Below are 8,142 nucleotides of genomic sequence, written 5' to 3' on the forward strand. Positions count from 1 at the left end.
AGAGAGAGAGAGAGAGACAGAGACAGAGAGCGGCCGGTGAGATCGATGTAGCCATGGAAACTGATTAAGGAATAGCTACCTCGGCAAGCAAGTTGATTGCCCGATCTTCGCCGGCGCAAGAGCGGCCGCCGTCGACCGTCATTCTCAACGCCCAGCTAATCTTTACCTCTTTACCTACTAATAAAGCAAATAGTGCTTCTGCCCGTCCGTCATTAAAAATGCCCTTGAAGTTGGCAATAATTACCCACCAATGCCACCCGTAAGTGGCAAAAACGATTCGTTTTTAATTTCTAATATCGCTCCAGGGTTCTGTTATTAAAGGTGGATACGATATAATAGCATCAATGCATGAGCAGCGCGATGGCTGAGGCAATGATGCTCCACACAGGGGACTAGGGATCGATCCCTGGTTCTCACGCTTTTTCTCTTTCTTTTTACCAAGCGCAGTAATGGGCCAGCCCATGTGCGGGTCGTGGCGCCCCCTGTTTTCTATATCTTTTTTTTATTTTTATTTTGTTTTTTCCCTAAAAATAAATTTCGGATTGATGGCACCCCCTATTTTTTATTTCTTTTTACTTTTTTATTTCTGTTTTGGTTTTTTATCTCAAAATTAATTTCGGATTTCCAAAATATCAAACAATTGCGAGTTCTGAAAAAAAGTAGGAAAATGGTAAACTGTTTGTGAATTTAAAAATATTCTAAAAATCAAAAAATGTTCATGACTTAAAAAATTGCTCACAAATTATAAACAAATCACGATTTCTAATGATTTCATGAAATAAAAAATGTTCATGATTTTTTTAAATGAGCCAATATTCAAAGCATATTCAGGAATTTAAAAATCATGTCCATCAGCTTTTAGAAAATGTTCACAAAAATTAAAACACATCCGTAAATAATGAACAAAACTAATTGTAGGTTCCATAAAGGTTTTATTAGGAGATCTATATAGCTCGTTTTATGATTTTATTTAGTCCTTCGCGTTGGGTAAAAAAGGGTTTCCGTGTTTTGTACAACGCTGAACCCAACAAAATTGACATAACTTTCTAAGGGTTTGTTTTTGTAAGCTATATTAAAATGACTAAATGTCTATTTTGCTTCCGTACACAGTTATGCTTATTTTCATATCACAATAGTGGTTATGGTAAACAACGCTACGCTAAGTCCAGACGAGACACTTTATTTATCAGTATAGCTCAGGCAGGGTCCGTCAATGCAGTTTGCTCAGCCACAAAATATTTTGTTGTGACGCCTTAAAAAATCAAGTCTTGATGAGCATCATATTGTTCGTTTTTGAAATTACATTTTAAAAGTGTCTTATCGCATCATGACATGACTTGTATATACTTTGTGAATTTGATTCATACTTTTTTATATCTACCACACATGTATAACTTGATAGTTTTTTTCCGTTGCAAGGCACGGGCATTTCCAAAAATGTTCGCTAAATCAAAAAAAGTTCGTCAAATTCAATAACTATTCCACCCAATTTCTAAATATTTTCATCGATTATAGAATGTTTGCCAGTTCAGGAAAATTGCTTAAAAATGTTCACAATTTCTAAAAAATGTTGTAAATAGCAAAAAATATTCATAAATTGAAAAAATGTTCTTGATTGTAGAAAATGTTCAGAAATTTGTAATAGTATGTTGTTTGCGATTTCAAATATGTGCATGAGTTTAACAAATTGTTCATAATTTCAAAATGTTCATGATTTCGAGAAATTGAGAGAGATATTGTATCTCGGTGATGCAACGAAATGTGATCATGACTATTTAAAATTATGAATTTTTTTCTCCCGTTGCAACGCACGGGCCCTTTTGCTAGTAATTAATCATGGGACCAAATAGTAAGAGTAATACATCATACTGGAGGAGCATACCTTGGCTAGACGACGGGGCGGCCAATCAAGCAATCCTTGAGATGATTAGACGACCGAGCTTGTAACTGCGGCTGCTCTCCCTTCCTCCGGTTCGACGACCTTCCTTCCCCAGCAACGCCTCCAGGCTCCAGCTAATTAGACTAATTCGTACTTCACTACTGCTACATGTATTTTCTATGTTCTACTTGCATCTACTCCCTCTAGATACAACCATTTATAGGACAAGTTGTTAGACTTAATCCAGTAGGATAGATTGGATCTTATGCCTAGAATTCAGATCACCTAATTGCATATGAACAGAGAGGGGTTGAGTTCTTACCACCAATGGAAGAAGCCATTGGTGTAGGCAATGCGAAGTCCCGTGCCTGCTCGATGCAGGCGTGATGCAGGCTTGGGGTAGACGTTCGTAGCGGGTAGCGGCGTCCTCCCGGGCGCCACCGACACTGCCCTGGAACAGGGGCAGAGGTAGGAGATGATCTTCCCGTCGTGCAGCACTCTCCTAGATCGGTTAGGGTTTAGGGATGTGGGGAGCAGGAGTAAACCGTACGAGAACTGGTCTAGCGTAGGTGCCGGCTGCTCCCCCATCTTTTTATGTGCGCTGGCGACAGGGGACCAAAACCATAGTTGGTTAGGGTGCCCCCGATCAGGGCGCGTAAGTTGAGATCGAGGGGTACGAACGTTGGTTCGTGGCCTCCCTGTTTCTCTCTTTAACGTAACTTTATTTCTGGTCTTTTATTTTCGTTTTGGCCCATTAGGCCTCTAGATCAATACCAACATTCTCCCCCTTGATCGTTAGGCTCAATGACTTTTGTCCATTCTCCATAGGAATAATATACCAGAGTAAAGTGTTACAACAGCCGATGAAAAGCCATTGAACCTCAATATTCATAGCACACATCCTATTTCAAAAAGGAAACATTTTACTTATTGGGAGTGGTTTATATTAGCGGTCCCATAATTCCAGAATCAAGAGGCTTCCAATAATCCCATGCCGGCTACACACTACTAGGAAAAGGGCTACTAATGGCGCACCAGTTTTGCCTACTAATGGCGCATCACTGGTGCGCCATTAGTATCACGCCACTAGTATTTTTTACTAATGGCGCATCACTGGTGCGCCATTAGTATCTGGTATACTAATGGCGCACCATTTGTGCGCCATTAGTATAGGCCACGGCGCGCCATTAGTATAGGCCACGGTGCGCCATTAGTATTTTTAAATTTTGAAGGCGGGAAAATAGTAGTGGCGCACCGTCTAACCCCCACCGTGCGCCATTGCTATTTTTGAATTTTGAATTTGGATCTGGATCGTGATTTTTTTGCTCATTTTTTGCTTGTTTTTTTTCTCGTTTTTTGGCACGATATTATTTCAAATTTTGTTCCTGTTTTTGGATCTTGTACGTTCTTTTGCCGTGTTCTTTTGCCGGAGAGGAGTTCCCCGGAGAAGAGGAGGAGGAGGTCGCCGGAGAGGAGTTCACCGAAGCATCAGAGAGGAGGAAGGAGAAACCATGAGGGAATGGGAGGAGAGGAGGGAGGAGGAGCTCACCGGAGAGGAGGGAGGAGAAACCGTGAGAGGAGGGGAGGGGAGGAGAGGAGAGGAGGGAGGAGGAGGTCCCCGGAGAGGAGGAGGTCGCCGGAAAGGAGGAGGAGGTCGCTGGAGAGGAGGAGGGTAGTATGGTGGAGGAGAGAAGGGAAGATAGAGTGGAGGAGAGGAGGAGATGGAGTCGAGGAGAGGAGGAGATGGAGTGGAGGAGAGGTGGAGTGGAGAAGGTGCGCCCAACCATATATACGACATAGTAATGGCGCATCGTGGGCAGGTGCGCCATTACTAACTTTTTTTATTTTTTTTTATTTTGAATTTTGAAGGCGGAAAGATACTAATGGCGCACCATGGGCAGGTGCGTCATTAATAATTTTATTTTTATTTTTTGACTTATTTTGAATTTTGAAGGCGTGAAGATACTAATGGCGCACCATGGGCAGGTGCACCATTAGTAAGTTTGAATTTTTTTGCCTCTCCAGATCTTAAAAGCCCCGTATCTTTTTTCTATTAGGTTTTTGAGGATTTTGAAAATGTTTAACAAAGTTCCCCGGTTAAATTCGGATGTAACTTTTCGAGTAGATGATTTTTCATATAAAAAACTTTTTCATCCGAGTTCGTACGCAAAAGTTATGCCCACTTTTACAAATTCTCGAGAGATTTTGCAAAAAAGTCGAAAATTTATGTTTGTAAATTTTGCTAACAACTAGACCACATATCACATGGGAATCTTATTTTCTTTTATTTTTTTTGACATTTCTATCATTTTCTTTTATTTTTTTTGAAACTGAAAAGGCAGTTAGGGGGAGTGCATTCGGGCGAATGTTTGGGCCAAGTTACTAATGGCGCACCGTGGCATGATACGCCATTACTAGTTCAACTAGTAATGTGAACTAGTAATGGCGCACCACTCCCACGGTGCGCCATTAGTAGTTTTGAAATTTTTTTTAATTTTTTTTACTAATGGCGCATCGTGGATGTGGTGCGTCATTACTAGTTCAACTAGTAATGGCGCACCACTCCCACGGTGCGCCATTAGTAGTTTTGAATTTTTTTACTAATGGCGCACCGTGGACGTGGTGCGCCATTATTATTTGCACACTAATGGCGCACCAACACATGGTGCGCCATTGGTATATAGTAATGACGCACCACATGTCTGGTGCGTCATTAGTGTCAATTCCATCTGTAGTTCTTTTCCTAGTAGTGACATGCTCACGAAATATATTGGGTGGTAAGCCTTTAGTAAGCGGATCCGCAAGCATATGTGTCGTACTGATATGCTTAATATTAATAGTTTGATCCTGGATTCTATGTTGAACAACATGGTACTTTAGGTCAATGTGCCTGGCAGCAGCACTTGACATGTTGTTATTCGCATAGAAAACTGCGGGTTCATTATCGCAGTACAATGTCAGTGGTTTGGAAATGCTGTCAACCACTTTAAGCCCGGGAAGGAAATTCTTTAGGAATACAGCCTACCCGGTGGCCTCAAAACATGCTAGATATTCTGCCATCATCGTAGATGAGGCAACTATCTTTTGCTTGGAGCTTTTTCACGATATTGCTCCTCCAGTGAGTGTGAATATATAACCTGACGTGGATTTCATACTATCCACACACCCGGCAACGTCAGAGTCTGAATAACCAATAACTTCCAGGTTATCGGACTTTCTATATGTAAGCATGAAATTTTTAGTACCTTGCATATAACGCAAGACTTTCTTTGCGGCCTTCCAGTGGTCCGCTCCTGGATTAGATTGAAATCTGCCAAGCATCCCGATTACAAAAGCTAAGTCAGGGCGTGTACATACTTAAGCATACATGATGCTTTCGACAGCTGAAGCATAAGGAACCGACTTCATCTGATCAGTTTCATTTTGGTTCCTCGGACATTGGAATGTCCCAAACTTATCGCACTTAACTATGGGGGCAGGTGAGGAAGAGCACTTATGCATATTGAATTCCTTTAGTACTCTCTCAAAATATGCCTTTTGCGATAGTCCTAATGTTTCTTTGGACCTATCTCGATGAATCTCGATGCCAAGGACATACGAGGCTTCACCGAGATCCTTCATGTCAAATTTTGAGGACAGAAATCTCTTGGTCTCATGCAACATATCTTTATCGCCGCAAGCCAATAGAATATCATCCACATATAGGACTAAAAATGTGAACCTACTGCCTTTAAATTTAACATATATGCAGTTGTCCACTTCATTCTCTTTAAAACCAAAAGTTCTAATAATCTCATCGAACTTGCCTTGAAGCTTGCCTCAAGCCATATATGGATTTCTTTAAACGACATGCCATGTGTTCTTTTCCTTCCACGACAAAACCTTAGGTTGAGTCATGCAAACTTCTTCTTTTAAGTCACCATTCAGAAATGCCGTCTTGACATCCATTTGATGCAGCTCCAAATCATAATGAGCTACAAGTGCCATGACAATTCTGAAAGAATCTTTGGATGACACAGGCGAGAAGGTCTCCTTATAATCGATTCCTTCTCTCTGCGTAAAACCCTTTGCTACAAGTCTCGCTTTGAACCTTTCGACGTTCCCTTTGGAATCATATTTGGTTTTGTAGACCCACTTGCAGCCTACCCTTTTGGCTCCATCAGGAACTTCTACTAAGTCCCAAACATCATTCGAGCTCATAGATTTCATATCGTCTTCCATGGCTACCAACCATTTGGACGAGTCTTCACTTTTAGTGGCTTCTTTGTATGAGGTCGGATCTTGTGCCTTCCCTATGTCATTTTCATCCTCACACATGAAAGTGACACAATCGCTAGAGATGGCCTTTTTCTTTTCCCGTTGTGATCTTCTCGCAGGCTCATTAGTATGTGCATTTTCTCTTGCCCGAGAAGGTTGAGGATTAACATTGGGTTGAGGCTCATCATTTGGCTGAGGATCCTCATCAGGCTGAGGATCTTCATTGTGCTGAGGCTCCTCGTCGGGTTGAGGATCCACGTCAGGTTCGGGATCACCAGTAGGTGTCTCGTGCATATTAGGCATAGGGATAAAGTTCTGTTGGATAGTCGGGGATGGAACGTACACCCGATTCTCCTCAAGATCAATCGCCCTAACCTCAGTGACTTGGCTTTATAAATCTTAAATTTGTCCAAAGCTTCGGATCGATCACATATGGGGTAAATGTAGCCATAGCGAGAGAAATCATCTGTGAAGGTAATGAAAGAATCAAAACCATCCATAGACTTTACGTTAAAAGGTCCGCATATGTCAGTATGAATAAGTTCAAGGACCGATGTGGCTCTTACTGCTCCTTTCTTAATTGTTTTCACATATTTTTCCTTAATACAGTCAATACAATTGCCCGCATCAGAGAAATCTAGCGGATGAAGTATTTCTTCTTTAATCAATCGTTCCATTCTCCCCCTCGAAATGTGGCCCAAGCGACGATGCCACAATTTGGAAGAAGGATTGATACTTCTCCCATTCTCTTTATGATTGCGTTCATTCATATTCATTTCACAGAGATTCACACACATAGGATAACCGGAAAGATTTAACATATAAAGTTTGCCTCGTCTGACGGCGAGACCAACATCCTTATTCCAATACTTTAAAAAACATTGTTTCTCCCCAAAGATACAATGAAAACCAAAATCATCTAGATAGGAAACTGAAATCAAATTCCTACTCAAAGTAGGCACATAAAGAACGTCCTTGAGCTGAAGTAGGAAATCAGTGTGCAACTTCAAGGTGAGGGAGCCCAGGCTTCAACTTCAGCCTCCTTCCCATTTGCGACATTAAGTCTTCTTGTACCCCTTAGGGTGTGGCTTATATGGAATCCCTGCAAAGAATTCGCGACATGAACACTCGCACCTGAGTCAATCCACCATGTAGATTCAGAAAAATCAACATATAGAGATTCATCTACAAGAGTGATCTCATCCTTACCCTTTTTATTCAGCCACTTAAGAAAACCTGGACAGTCCGCCTTGACATAATTTGGCTGCTTGCAAAAATTGCAAAGTCTTTCTCCAGCGGCATTTGTAAGATTAACTGAAGTAGCCGCTGAAGGTGCGGGACGTGAAAAACTTGCCTCGTTGCATTGCTTAGGCTTTGGAGGACTTTTTGGAATACTGCTTTTTGTTGGGCACATTATTGTTATGAGCATGGTTCTCATGCTTCCTCTTTGCAGAGTTAACATGGAGAGCTTGATCTTTCTGCTCACTCTTCATTCTCTCTTCCTCTTGAACGCAATGTGCAATGAGTTCAGATAGTTTCCATTTGATTTCAAGAGAATTATAGTTTATCTTGAATGGATTGAACTGTGAGGGTAGTGACCTAAAAACTAGGAGCACAAGAAGCTCTTCACTCAAGTCACACTTCATGGTTTTAAGCTTTGCCGCGGCATTGCTCATGCTCAAAATATGCTCCCTCACATTTTCATTTCCTTCATATTTTGCAAGCTGCTTGTGTAAAAGCTCATCTGCATACATTTTCTCTGAGCCTTTAAATTGTCCTTCCACCGATTTCAAATATTCGGCAACACTTTCATTAGAGGGAATAGCCCCTTTAATCTTAGTGGAGATGGAGAAGTTCATAATTAGGAGTGCCATTCTATTGGACCTCTCCCACTTCTCAACTTTAGTGTCGTAGGCTTTCTTAAGCTCAGCATACCCAGTGGCATCCTTTTTAGGTTCCACTGGTTTACTTTCCATTAGTGCAAGGTCAACCTCATGCCAACCCAA

The sequence above is a fragment of the Triticum dicoccoides genome, chromosome 2A, assembly GCF_002162155.2.
Source record: "Triticum dicoccoides isolate Atlit2015 ecotype Zavitan chromosome 2A, WEW_v2.0, whole genome shotgun sequence".
In the NCBI taxonomy this organism is placed as follows: domain Eukaryota; kingdom Viridiplantae; phylum Streptophyta; class Magnoliopsida; order Poales; family Poaceae; genus Triticum; species Triticum dicoccoides.